Consider the following 15,530-nt stretch of genomic DNA (forward strand, 5'->3'; position numbering starts at 1 on the left):
TGACCGAGATAGAACTTTGAAAGAGTTGACTGATGAGAACAACAAACTCATCCAAACCATCAAGAAATTAACCGATCAGTAAGAGAAAAATGTTCAAGAGATTGAAGAGTTAAAGCAGGATAAGGAAACTGATCTCGCTCGCTACAAAGAAATCTACTTCAACTGCTTCTACCAGATTTGGAAGTTAAACAAACCTCTCAACCTTGACTTCCTTTCTAAAGAAGCAAAAGTCGAGGAGCTTGCCAAATGTGAAGCCAAGGCTACCGAGGAGGCAGCTCTTCCAGTTGGCACTGTGCCTGCCTCTTCTGCTCTACCTTTTCGACCCGAGGAGGCCCCTGATGACGACAGTGTTGACCAACCAAGAAACAATCCTTCCGACCAGTGAGCATCTTGGGCCAACCAAAGAATGTGTTTGGCTGACCATAGGCCATGCTCAGCCTGTAAAAACTTTGTTTGGAGGCCCCTGGCCAGTAATTTACTTCTTTTTCATGCTTTTGATATTTTGCTCGTACGGCCGAGCTATTTGATACTTCACTTTACTTTTCTTAAAGCATTCAAGTCTTTTCCGAACAGTAAAGTCTCTTTGGTTTATATCATGAATTTTCGCATGAGTACTTAGTTTTCTAACTTAGAAACTATAAACATTTCATAAATTCCTACTAAGTATACTTTCTCACACTCTTATTGCTCTAACATTTTATGAGCATAATGTTTTGTTTACACACGAATATCTGCTTCTAACTTAAAATTTTGAAAAATCCCAAGTTACTTAAGCTTTGTAAAACAAGTTAGCTTAATGGCCTTTTTCGACTTCAAAAATTTACAAGTCAGCCTAAAAACAAATATGTTTACTCGTGCTCGTATTGCCTATGTTGAATTATATACTAGTATACCCTATGTGCCCCCCAAGTGATCGAGGGTTGAAAGATCCTTGTTCACTTGCTACTTGAACAAATATGTTCGAGCAGTTATCACTCGTGAAATACATCGAATATAAGGAAGACACTCGAGCAGTTGAACACTGCAAAAATATTCGATCAGTTAAATACTGGTAATCTACCTGGTGGATACCGACCAGTTGAACACTGCCCAGTGTTTTCCCACCAGAAATTTTTTTTTTCAAATGTACTGATTGTTGAACACTGCCAGAGTAAAAATAATCAACACCTATGCATAATTTGTAGCAAGATTCGACCGCGCTGCGCGTGATCCCTTTTATTATCGTAACAAAAAAGGACAAAACATGTCTAATAACAAGTCTCAAACAAACCTAAATTGTTTTAAAAATAAAATGACTGGTCAGCAAATAACCAGCCCATAAACAAACTTAAATAACAAGCTAAACACTTGAAACTAAGCTACCACTCTGTAAGCGGTATTTATTGGTAATATTTCCTCAGGTACTCGCCATTCCAATAGTTTCTGATCAGCTCTCCATTTAATCGAGAAAGTTTGTAAGTGCCGAGCGGCAAGATTTGCTCAATCTGATACGGTCCCTCCCAGTTTGGTCCTAGCACTCCAGCTGCTGGGTCTTTGATGAACACTTTTCTAAGGACCAAATCTCCAACCTGGAATTTCCGATCTCTAACTCTGGAATTAAAATAGCGGGCCACTTTTTGCTGATGGGCAACAACTCTCAAGCTCGTCTTTTCTCATTTTTCTTCAACAAAGTCCAAAGACTCAACTAGCAATTGGTGATTCTCTACCTGATCATATGTACTTCTCCGATAAGATGGAGGGTCAACCTCAATACGCAGCATAGCTTCATATCCATATGCCAAAGAAAAAGGAGTGTGACCAGTTGCCGTCCGGGCAGTAGTTCTATATGACCACAGAACTTTTGGCAATTCTTCTGCCCAAGCACCTTTAGCTTGCTCCAGGCGCTTCTTTAGAGTATCCTTCAAAGTTTTATTCACTGCTTCAACTTGCCCATTCGCTTGTGGGTGAGCTACCGAGGATAAACTTTTTGTAATGCCATGTCTAGTGCAAAAATTAGTAAACAAGTCACTATCGAATTGAGTGTCGTTGTCAGAGACTATCTTCTTGGGCAACCATAGCAACATATTATATTCTTTACTACAAAATCTAACACTTTCTTCGAGGTGATTGTTGCTAGTGGTTCAACTTCAGTCCACTTAGTGAAATAATCTACAGCAACTACCGCGAACTGCACCCCTCCTTTTCCTTTGGATAGCCTCTCGATGAGATCAATTTCCCACACTGCAAAAGGCCATGGACTCTGCATCTGCTTCAAAACATTTGGAGGAGCCCTTGGTATTTTAGAAAATCTCTAACATTTATCACAGTTCTTCACATACTCCATGGAATCTTCATTCATTGTAGGCTAGAAAAACCCTTGCCGCAAAATATTTTTGGAGAGACTTTGCCCCCCTGCATGATCTCCGCAGAATCCTTCGTGCACTTCAGTCAACAAGTTTTGTGACAGGTCGGGCGTTATGCATCTAAGCAGTGGCATAGAGTACCCTCTTCTATATAATATCTCATCCATCATGATATACCTAGCAGCTTGCCTCATAATCTTCTTGGCTTCATTGCGATTCTCTGGTAAGATTCCTTGCTCGAGGTAAGTAATGATGGGTGTCATCCAAGTGTTAGCTAATGTGATGGGCATGGCTTCCTGCTCATTAATACTCAGTTCTACCAAGTATTCTACTGGTACTATATTCAAAGTTTCAGCATCTTTTGCACTAGCCAATTTTGCCAAAGCATCTACAATTGGAATTCTGTTCACGTGGTACTAGCTTGATAGTGTACTCTTCGAATTATGCTAGCAGATCCTTGGCTTTATTCAAGTATGCCACCATGCACAAACCTCTTGCCTAATATTCCCCTAAAAGTTGGTAGACCACCAACTGGGAATCACTATTTATTTCTACCGACCGGGCACGAACATCTCTAGCCAGGCGCAATCTTGGTAGGAGGACTTCATACTCTACCTCATTATTAGAAGCATTAAATATGAACCTCAATGCGCAATGAATTCGATGTTGCTCAGGTGTGATCAATATAATTCTCGCTCCTGAATGATGTTCATTTGACAACCCATCAACGAAAAGTTGCCAGGTAGGAAAATTTTCTCTCTGCCCAGTCACATTTGCTTGCCGGTCGGGAAAATCAGGAATCCCAGTGCATTCAGCAATGAAGTCTGCCAAAGCTTGTCCTTTAATGGCTAACCTCAGTTGATATTTGATTTCAAACTGGCCTAATTCAATAGCCCATTTAAGTAAACGACCAAAAGATTCTGGTTTCTGTAAGACTTGGCGTAAGGGCTGGTCGGTAAGTACTTTAATGGGATGTGCTTGGAAGTACGGCCGTAATTTGCGAGATGCAAGCACTAAACAATATGCCAATTTCTCGATCACGGGATACCTTGACCCCGCTCTTATCAACCACTTGCTAACATAATATACTGGATGTTGTACCTTATCTTCTTCTCGTATTAGAGCAGCACTGACAGCATGCTCTGTGACTGCCAAATAAATAAAAAGGTCCTCTCCATCTATTGGTTTTGAAAGAACAGGAGGTTGAACCAGATGTTTCTTTATGGCTTGAAAAGCTTGCTCACATTCTTCGGTCCATTCGAATTTTTTGCTTCCTCTAAGTAAGTTAAAAAACGGGACACATTTGTCTGTGATTTGGAAATAAACATACTTAGAGCAGCAATCTGCCCAGTCAAACTTTGTACATCCTTAGTTCTGGCTGGAGACTTCATTTCCACGAGTGCCTTTATCTTCTCAGAATTCGCTTCTATTCCTCGCGAGTTAACAATAAACCCAAGGATTTTTCCAGAACTAACTCCAAACGAACATTTTGGTGGGTTTAACTTCATGCGATACTTTCTAAGTATTGCAAAGCATTCCCCTAGATCTTGAACATGTTTCCTAGCTTCTTTCGACTTGACCAGCATGTCATCAACATATACCTCCATGTTTTTTCCAATCAAGTCACGGAACATACCATTCACTAAACGCTGGTAGGTGGCACCTGCATTCTTCAAGCCGAATGGCATAATCTTATAACAGTATAAGCTTATATGTGTCCGAAAGCTGGTATGCTCCTCGTTAGGAGGGTGCATACTTATTTGATTATAGCCTGAGTAAGCATCCATAGAGGACAAAATTTCATGACCAGAAGTTGTATCAACCAACTGGTCTATCCTGGGTAGAGGAAAACAGTCCTTGGGACATGCCTTATTTAGATCGGTGAAATCTATACAGGTCCTCCAATTTCCATTTGGCTTGGGCACTAAGACTGGGTTAGAAACCCAAGCTGGGTAGCAAGCTTCCCTTATGAACCCGTTTTCCTTTAGACGTTCAACCTCTTCTTTCAGGGCCTTTGATCGATCTTTGTCAAGTAACCTTCTCTTCTGTTGCACTACTTGGTAGTTTTCATCCATGTTGAGAACGTGACTGATCACAGTTGGTGAGATACCCACCATATCGTTGTGAGACTAGGCAAAGATGTCTTGATTTCTTTGCAAGAATTCTACTAGTTGTGCTCTCACTTCCACCTTTAAATTCTTTCCAATTTTGACCACTCTGGTCGGGTCATTTTCATCTATTGGGACCTCTTCTAACTCTTCCATAGGTCCCACTCCACTATCCAAATCCCCAAAGCGAGGATCAAATTCCATTCCCTCGCTTTGGGCAACGCCCTATTTGGTGACATCATCATCGGATGGGGTTGCTACTCAGTAATACCAGGAGTCCTTTCCTGGTCGGTAAAGTTTACAACGTCGTGCTGGTCAATATTCATCTCGTCTAACACTTCTTCTCCTTCTCTACGTAGAATCATGTTATTCTCACTGACTCCCCTTCATGCCTTAACCACTGAAGCATTGTAACACTCCCTAGCTTCTATTTGGTTTCCTAGGACACATCCCATACCTGCACTTGTCCAGAATTTCATAGTAAGATGCCATATAGACACTGCTGCATGCAGAGCCATGAGCAGCGGTCGACCAATCACCATGTTGTACGCTGATGAGCAGTCTATTATTAGAAACTCTGTCATGACTGTCTCATGCCTAGGAGCGTCTCCTGCTGTGACCGCCAACTTGATTGTTTCGGTTGGTGATAATCCTTCTCCAGTGAATCCATAAATAATTTGAGAGAATGACTTCAAATCATTGACAGATAACTTCATCTTTTCAAAAGACGATTTGTAGATAATATCCACCAAGCTTCCCGTATCAACCAGGCACCTCTTCACCTTCATGTTTGCAATCTGGATGGTAATGACGAGCGGATCATTATGGGGATACCTAATGTGTCTGGCATCATCCTCTATGAAAGTGAAAGACACACTCTCATATCGAGGATTTTTTAACGGTCGCTCCTCTATAATCATGACGTCTGATGTTGCTGCCAACTCATGTCGAAGTGTCCGAGCATATCTCTCTCTTGCTTTGTTACTATCTCCGGCCAGGTGTAGACCTCCACATATAGTGTCTAAGGCAAAATCCACAGGCTCAGGTTGCAAAGGTGGAGATCTTTGTCGTTTAAACCCAAGATTGTTGTTGCTTCCTCTTCCTTGGGGTTTCTCTGCTTGATACTTTTTCAACTTGCCCGACCGAAGAAGAAATTCTATCTCATTTTTGAGGTGATTGCATTCATTTGTGTCGTGGCCATAATCTCCATGGAACCGACAAAATTTGTTCATGTCCCTCTTAGACATCTCTTTTATGATGGGGGGAGGTTTCCGGTATGGAACCTCTTGATGACTTGCAAGATATATTTCCGCTCGGCTGGCTGAGAGAGTGGTGTAATTAGTGAATCAGGGCTCATACTTGGTCGGCTTATCGTTCAGATCCGACTTAGCCTTCTTTTCATGGCAGTCATACTCGTTATGCCCACGTTTCTTTCCGCCATTTCGTCCATTCTTAGGAGGATCAGTTGATCCACCCAGATTGTTTATGCCTTTCTCCTCTTTCTCAATCGCATCATCCATTCGGTCAAGAAATTGTTGGAGTGTTGAAATTGGATTGTGATGTATACTATCCCACAAGGGGCTCCGATAAGTTATCCCAGAGGATATGGCAACCATCTTCCCTTTGTCTCCGACAACAGTTGCTCGGTTGGCTCTCATGAACCTCTGTATATAATTCTTTAGGGATTCATCATTTCCTTGCTTGATATCAGCCAAGTTGTTGGCATAAACTGGAGGGGTCCGAGCAGCATTGAATTGCCTACAAAATTCCTTCCTGAAAGTTTCCCAAGAGGTAATGTAGTTTGGCTTAAATTTCCAATACCATTCTTGGGCAGTGTCGGATAATGTGGTCGGAAAGACTCTACACTGGTAATCGTCACTCACACCGAGCAACTCCATTTGGTCCTCAAATTTCCCAACATGCCTAATGGGATATGCATTTTCTGTATATACTAGCAGCACTGGTGCTTTATACTTTGTTGGCAACTGAGCTGCTCTGATCCTAGCGCAAAAGGGACTACCACTTCTGTGGTCTACCACATCCATTCTGGAGGGATGTTTTGACAAACCTTACACCGCGGCTACCAGTGCATCAAGCTGGGCTTGGATGGCTGGTGCAACTAATGAGGTGCCAAGGTCGTGACCGCCTGGTCGGGCATTTCCATCTGGTGCACTGTCATCAAGTATTTCTACTTGGCTGGCAGGGTGATTCAAATTTTTTCCTTCGACCGGGACGGTCCTCCTCTTGTCCTTGATAACGTCCCTTAGATCCTTCACGGAAGTGTGTCCTCCTAAGCGATCAAACATTGTGCTCTGAGTTTTTTCAGAAGGCTTACCGCGCGGGACTTTCTCTCTCCCACAACGCTGCTAGCCGAGATGTAGCGGTGGCCTTCCTGTACGTGTCGGGCAGTCTTTTCCTCCTTGTTGGTCATTGCCCTCTTTTTCCTTTGATCGGTCAGTGTGATGACTATCAGCCTCATCATGACCATGTCCATCTTTGAACTGTAAAGTTCCCTTATCTCGAGGAGTTCTGGTCTGATCTTGCCTGGGTGGAGTTTTCCTACTGCCAGATCGGTGACTTCCTGATCTAGAAGTTTCTGACCGGTGGCTCTTGGAAGGATTTCTAGAGTTCTCCCTTTGTTTCGAGGCAGTTCTGGAGCGGATCCCATCATCCTCCCGACCAGGGGGATTACACCTACTTCTATCTGGGCCCCGAGAATCGGCTCTGCTAGCAGTACTTCGACAAGCATCATTATTCCTTCCTCCCTGTGTGGATGCTCCTCGTGCTGCGGTCTGGGCATTGGCTTGGGTCAGCTGAGTGGCTACTTCCAGAGCAAGTGTAGCCTCGCAGTGTCGTCAATCAGCCTCCTCCTGCCGTCGCCTGATCTCTTTGCTTCTGGCATCCATCTCCCGTCTTTGCTGCTCAAATGCAGCCTTCTACCTGGCCATCTCTTCAGGAAATGACTCTTGTCAAGCGTTGAATTGCATCATCTCTTCTTGGAAGGCCCTCATGGTTTCCTGGAGTTGTTCAACCTCTGGATTCGTCTCCTCGAGAAAGACCCTGGGCTCAGTCTCAGGGTCCTGAGGTCCAGGACCTTCTGATCTAGCAGGCTCTTTTGACATGCCTGACTTCTTGGATGCCGCATTGGTATTCTTGGGTGCCATAATGATATGATAGTAGTGTGTTTCTTCTCTTCAGGCTCTCAATGAAAGCACCAAAAATGTTGACCACGATTTTGGCCAACGACAAATAGACGTCAAAACTACTATAAGCCTTCAAGAGAAAATATGACACCAATAATTTTATAGTGGTTCAGCCCCAATTTATTCGTAATAGCCTAATCCACTTGGAGTTGTGATATATAGAACCTGCACTTAAGATCAGATGAACCTATGTCAACTGAGTTTCTTAAATGTAAGTGAAAAGGTATAGAATTTCTCTCTCAAGAATACAAATTTTCTCTCAGAAAAATACCCCAAGAATACTCGAGTTCCCAAAAGGTTAGCCAGAAAAATCCAAATCAGAATCCTTTCAATGATGCCATGAGCTCTTTATATATAGGCTCATGGATCGTACAATCAAAACCCCCCAATAATCAGGATAATTGGGTTGCTTTAACCAATTCTAACTAATAATCAAATTTAAAATATAATGATAAGTGATTTCTTTGGGATATCTGAGAGATTCTCGCTGTAGCTACGGACGATTCTAACTGAAGTCGTTACTGAAACTAGCTGAGTTTCTGATCTATCTGGTCTGCCAACTCCACTCCCTGGAGTGAGACTAATCGACCATATCACTCTTCTGGTTAGGCAAAACATCTTCATAAGCTAACTGGCCGGATAAACCTGATTCCCAAAGTGATTGGTCGGCCAAAACACTTTACTGGTCGGTCAAAAATCCTTTCTGGTCGGACATAAATTTTACCTGGTCGGTCAAATTACTTCCAAACCAGATAAATAATTTTCATGACCAGTAATATCACAACTCTGAAGATTAATCTCAATCCTTTGCCCTCCTTGGTCAACACATTTATTGACTATTAATGTGTCATCCACCACCATGCATTGCCACTTGTCACTTTTTTTTCCACGTCATCATATTCAAATTTTGGGGATAACAACATGAATAGGATGTGATTGGAAATAGGTTCGGAGCTTTCGAGATGTGTGCATCAGGCACAAAGCCAATTTCTCTATTAATGGGTATCTCGATTCTGCCCCCGATAATATTTTGCTGACGTAGTATGCAGGTTTTTGTACTTTTTTATCCTCCCGTACTAGTACTGCACTAATGGTGTGCTCGGTTGTGGCGATGTATAAGTACAAAACTTCTCATTGGTTTAGACTGGATTGATGGTTCGGCGAGGTGTTTCTTAAGATTCTGAAATGCGAGTTCACACTCATCCGACCACTCAAAATTTTTGCCCCCTCTTAAAAGATTAAAGAATGGAAGGCATCAGTCTGTAGACTTTGAGATAAACCTACTTAAGGCCGCCATGTGTCTAGTTAAGCTATGGACATCTTTATGTTTTTTAGGTGAGGGTATGTCTATTAAAGCTTTGATCTTGTCGGGATTACCCTCTATACCCTGAGCATCCACTATGAACCCAAGGAACTTACCCAAAGATACTCCGAATGAGCATTTTTGTGGGTTAAGTTTCATGTTGTATTTCCGAAGTACGACAAAACATTCAGTGAGATCATCCACATGGTTATTGTTATGTTTGGATTTAACTAACATATCATCCATATAAACTTCCACGTTATTCCCTATCTGCTTAGCAAACATCATATTTACCAGTCTTTGGTATGTGGCTCCAGCATTTTTGAGTCCGAAAGGCATGACATTGTAGCAGTACAATCCCATGTCAGTTACAAAGCTCGTATGTTCTTGGTCAGGTGCATGCATGGCAATCTAGTTATATCCAGAATAAGCATCCACGAATGACATGATGTCGTGGCCTGCAGTGGCATCTACGAGCTGGTCGATTTGAGGCAAGGGAAAGCAGTCCTTGGGGCATGCCTTGTTGAGGTCCAAATAGTCGATGCAGGTTCGCCATTTGCCATTGGGTTTTGGGACCAGCACATGATTGGCTATCCAATCGTGATAAAAAGCATCTCAAATAAACCGATTTGCTTTTAACCTCTCGACCTCCTCTTTTAGGGCTTTCTTTTTGTTGTCGTCCAGGAGCCTTCGTTTTTATTGCTTCAGGGGGAAGCTCTTATCAATATTGAGTGCATGGCTTATAACATTCGAACTAATCCCTACCATATCTGAGTGCGGCCATGCAAATACATCCTGGTTTTCTTTCAAAAAGTAAGTTAATTGCTATTTTGCACTTTCAGAAAGATTTTTTCCTATTTTTACCACCCTCGTGGTATCTTTCTCGTCGAGCTCTACTTCTTCAAGCTCCTCCAACAATTCGAGATCAGCCCTTTCTTCAATTCTAGGGTCGATTTCTTCTTCTATCTCGAAGACGAAACCGTCCATCTCTCGAATGACCGCAAGCGTCTGTGCACTTGTTTGGTTTTTCCCTCTCACAAAAATGTTGTAGCATTCCCTTCCTGCGAGCTGGTCTCCCTTCAGCGTCCTAATTTCACTAGACGTCAGGAACATGATAGATAAATGCCTAATAGAAGATACTGCCCCCAGCCCAATCAGGGCTGGTCTCCTGAGCAATACGTTGTAGGCCGACGAGGCATCCACCACCACAAACTCCATCATCTTGGTTGGCGAGACAGGATAGTCTCCCAAGGTTAAGGGGAGTTCAATGGATCCCGTACAAGCAATCCCTTCTCTGGAAAATCCATACAACGTGGTTGCACAAGCTTTCAAATTTCAAAGCGTGAGCCCATCTTTTCTAGAGTGGCTTTGTAAAGGATATTAACAGAGCTCCCATTATCAATCAGGACCCTGCGTACCCTCCTGTTCGCGAGCTAAAGTGTGATGAACAGGGGGTCGTTGTGAGGAAACTGGACGTGTGACGCATCCTCTTCTGTAAAAGTGATGGGTTGAGTTTCAACCCTCTGCTGCTTCGGAGCTCATGGTTCAAACTCGTAGGGAGAATCGTCCCCAGTTTTGAGCTCGTTTACGTATCTTTTTTAGGCATTTCTGCCTGATCCTGCAAAATGCAGTCCCCCAGAGATGGTTACCACATCCTCCCTATCTATCAGGGGAGGTCAATCATCCTCCCGTGCTCAGGAATTGTTCTGTTGGGCAGGTTGCGCAGACGTTGTCCTCTGTCCTATCGAGGCTTGATTGGGATTCCGATTTCTCACATATTTTCTGAAATATCCCCTCGAGATCAAGCCTTCGATCTCGTCCTTCAGTTGTCGGCACTCATCAGTGGTATGTCCGACGTCCCTGTGGAATCTGCAATACTTATTGGACCCTCTTCGCCTTTTGATTCCGCATTGGGTCAGGTCGTCTAAACGGCACCTGATTTTCATTGGCAAGGAAGATATTTTCCCGAGTCTCATTGAGCTCGATATATACTATGTAAATGGGGAAATACTTGTCTCCCTTCTTATTTTTCCCCCCGTCTGCCTCGGAGTTGTTCCTTCATTTTTTTTTTCTTTTTGAAGGGTTATCTCTGGAGGATCTTGACGTCAATGGGGCAGCCGAGGTCGAGGCTGAGTTAATATTTGTTGTTGTAGTTACGGGCTGAGAGGTCAAATTTAATGCTAATCTCGCCTCCTCTACATTGATAAATCTCTAGGCCCTCCTGTTGAACTCGGTTAATGACCTTATAGGTTTTCTTTGAATATCCTCCCAAAAGAGACTCCCTGGTAATATACCACCTCTTACAGCCATAAGGTGGCCACCATCGTTGATGTTGCGGGCTCGAGCCACTTCTATATTAAACCTTGCAAGGTAACTCTTCAATGACTCTCCCTGCTGTTGTCTGACATTGGTCAAAGCCGAGGCTTCGGGTCTGACGCCTACCATGGCTTTGAACCGCTTCTTAAATTCCTTTGCTAACTGATCCCAAGATGAGATTGAATGTCTTCTAAACTTTTCGAACTAGTTTTTTGTTGGTCCTGTCAGAGTAGCTGGGAACAACATACATCGGAGCTCATAACCAACATTGCTGGCTCGCATGATGGTATTCAATGTGCTCAGATGATTGTATGGGTTTGAGTTCCCATTAAATGGTGCTATGTGGGGTATCCTAAACCCTTGAGGAAATGGCGTGTTGGAGATATGTGGGGCAAAAGGCTCGAGCTCCTCATCGAAGTCTTCAGCCTTATCCCTGTTCCTTTCATCCTGAAGGAACCTAAATGCCCTTTCGAGCTGGTTAATTCTCTTCTAGACCAAGTCCACTAGAGGCTGAGCTTGTGCTTGGGGGAGCTGGTTATTGTTTATAAAATCTCCAACTCCTTATCCTGGTATAGGGTTATACTAATTCCCATATGCCGACTGTTTTCGACCATTCAAATCGTCGCGCAAATCAGGGTTTGTAGGATTGGCTTGCCCCTGGCTATGTTTCAGGTGATCTCGAAGGTCAGGATGATTGGCTTGATTCCCAATATTCCTGGGCTCGGTATTATATATGATTACAGATCTAGTATGGTCTAAGCTCCCACTTATGAAGATAATGTTTCTCTCTTGCTGAGAGGCTCGGTGGTTACGAGGTAAATCTTCCACTAGACTCCTCGCCCCAGTCGTTTATGACCTCGACACATGGCTTCCCGACGGTTAGGTAGCCCTGTGTTCTCGAGTCGCCTCCCTCTCGCCCCCATGTCCAGGTCTGGCTCAACGATTCCCATCTCGACTACCACTTCGAGAGGGCCTTTGTGGTGCAGGCTCTCCTGCCTGGTTCATTTAAGGAGCTGGTCATGGTGCCTCTAGGACTAGTGAGGGGTGTCTTATTGGAGAGGGCGGATGTCTTATAGGTGATGGTGGTGGCCTCCCATTGTTGGGCCTGGATGGTCCAGAATTGGCCCAGACAAGTTCTAGGTTGTTCCTGACTGCTTCAGGGTTAGAACTCCGAGGAGCTCGGTTATTCCCTGTTCTTGTAGACACTTACACAACCGGATTATCAGTAGCATCAGTTCGAGTATTTCTTCTATGGCGTTCATTGCCAAGGTTTGCCCTGGGCCTCGGTTGAGCCTGCTGGGACTCTTGCTTAGCTCTCATGGTGGTCGTGCTCCCTCGGGGACGTCTTCTTGGCCTCTGGGGTGGTGCCTGTACCTCAGCGGCTTGTTTGGCCAATTGTTGGTGCAGCTGGTGATTCTTCAGTTCAACAATAGGGATATACCTCTCTGAATTATAGTAAAGGTCCTCGTCAGGCCTGAGAGCAGGCAGGCCTTGGGAATCAGAGGATACACTCCTTTCCTCTAGGCCGTGGTAAGTCATGGGCTGCTTCCCAGGTCAGTGTGGGTAATCGTAAGTGCGATGAGTTTTCTCCTCCGATATTTGGGGCAATGGTCACCCACCAGTACTAGGGTTGTTTGTGACGGCCATTGGTAATTTAGGAGGTTTTTTATTAAACAATCTAACGACTTGCTTATTACTCTCAATGAAAGCACCAAATTGTTGACGCCACTTTTCATCAACTTAAATCTGAAGAGCACTAAACACAGAATTTAAGAAAATAAATAAGAATAATCAGGATTTTATGTAATGCCCCAAAATCCTTAATAAGGTTTAATGGTTAGATAAGTAGGTCGGGAGAGCCATAATTGATTTATTATGCCATTAATTGATTATGTGCATGTTTATGTGAATTATATTATAATATGATGTTAAATGCATGCATGTGGGTCCACATTTGATCATAGGGGCATTTTGGTGGCCCGTTGAGGGCGTATTTGTATATCTGTATGCATGTTGGTGAATGATTGTTGAGGCCACATTATAATATGGATTTGTTCGAGCCATTCGGCATGAGACGATCTTTGAGTGCAAGTTAGCGGTTTGGTCATAACAAGATTAAGTTCGGGGCTCGGGGTGAGTCTCGAGGTAATTTGGTGATTAGATCATTGCCAAGAATTAAAGGTTAATGAGATATGATTTATTGGTATTTGAGAATATTGGGAATAACGGGAATTAGAGGGTGTTAATTATGATTAACGATATAGGCGGGAAATGATGGTTTACTCTTGGGAGCCTTTAAAAGACATTAAATGACCTAGGGGCAATAAGGTCTTTTCACCCTAAGATATATATCAACCATTGAAGGCTGTAGAACTGATGGACCCAAAACGGGTATGTTTTAACTATTTATAACTCGCAAGTACACGAATCGTATATGGAATATAGTGTTCGTGTAAGCACGAGATCGAACCCAAAGGAGTTGTCTAAAATCGAAAAGAAAACTATTTTAAATCAAAATTAATAAATTCTAACCTAGTTCCAAAGATTGATGAGATTTTTGTATAATAAAAATAAAATAAAAGATAATAATAAAGAAATTAAAGACAATATATATAACTAAATTAAAAGTAGAAATCAAGATAGTAAAAGAAAGATTATTAAGGATTAGAATCCACAAAATATAAGTTCAATAATATTTATAAGTATATTGATTCCCAAGTTTTAGTGATAGTTAAAATAAATCAAACTATCATTTTCCAAATAGATGTATAATTTTAAGCACAAATTACTTCTAAAAAGATAGGATTTTTCTTCACTTTTCAAAATTATAATTTCAAAGCATTTAGTGTAAATCAATCTAATGAAATAACAAATAAATCAATGAACATTATTTATAAGGCAAAACATAATATTTTTGTTCTAAGCATGGATGTGTACAATTTAATGACACATATTACACAAAGAATATTATGTTTTTGCACTAATGAAGAACAAAGTGTAAATATGTGCTAACAATCTAAAATACATGATATTTAAGATGAAAGAAGATATTTGAAGAAGAAAATTCCATAAACTTTGTTGCACAAAATAGGAAATCAACATACAAAATAAACACTATCTTGTTACATATTGTTTCATCATCACCTCAATAATCTTAAAAAGATTAGAAACACATAACTAGAATAGCAAATACAAACTAAAAATTACAAACATAAATAGGAAAATTTGGAGGATGAACCCCCAAATTTTTCCTCTAAAAATACATAGAAAATCACCAAAAAGAAGAAGAAGATGAAGAGAATAGAGAGGTTTTGAAATGTGTAGAATTTTTGGTATGGTAACCTCCCCTCCCAAAATGACACAAACTCCTTTATTTACAGCCAAAAAAAGTGTTTAAAATAATCAATTTAAATTAATTAAATTGGTTAAATTAAATTTGAAATGATGAATAATATGACATATAGGGGTAAATTTGTAGGAGTGATGATGAGTTTGGGTAAAAATGTGTAGAAAGTGGGGTAAAAATATGGCATTTTTAGACACAAGGACAAACAGATATTGTTGGGCTCAAGAATTTGAGGCATGCATGGGGTGGTTGTTGGCAGGGTGGGTTCAGCTGGGCACTAGGTGGAGTAGTTAAATGATGCTAGGCTTTGTTGAGGAGGTGATTTCGGATTGGGCCTCTGGAGTGTGATGCTGGCGGCTGGGTGTAAAGAGGCAGCTATTGGGCCTTTGCTGAGGAGGCTGGCCCACGTTGGCTTGGTAATTTGTTGCTGAGGGAGACCTTGGTGCAGCTGGGGAGAATTGTTGCTGGAGAGTTGGGATAGGTGGCGGCTGGAGATAGCTTGCTGGAGGCATCATGTGGTGATGAAGGAGCTTCGGGTGTACGGCTTCAGGAGGTGCTGGGTGGCAGGCGTGGGCCTGGGAAGGGGACTGAAGGCATGGGCCTGGCAGGGGCTTCTAGTGGGCCGGTTGGGCAGCCTCCTTGGGCCTAAGAAAAATATCATTTTTCTTGTTATTTTCTTTCAAAACTACCACCTTTCTTTTCTTTTCTCTTCTTTTCAAGAGCAAAAGTGCCATAAATTCCCTACAAAATAAATCATAATAAAATATTTTCAACTATAAAATAAATCAATTTAATTCTTTGAAAATATTAATTATAACTTAATTTATATTTAACATTTAATTTAAATAATACAACATTTTTTTACCTCAAACTAACAACAATAATTCAAATAATTAACTATAACATTTTACA

This window comes from Humulus lupulus, chromosome 8 (genome assembly GCF_963169125.1).
Source record: "Humulus lupulus chromosome 8, drHumLupu1.1, whole genome shotgun sequence".
In the NCBI taxonomy this organism is placed as follows: Eukaryota; Viridiplantae; Streptophyta; class Magnoliopsida; order Rosales; family Cannabaceae; genus Humulus; species Humulus lupulus.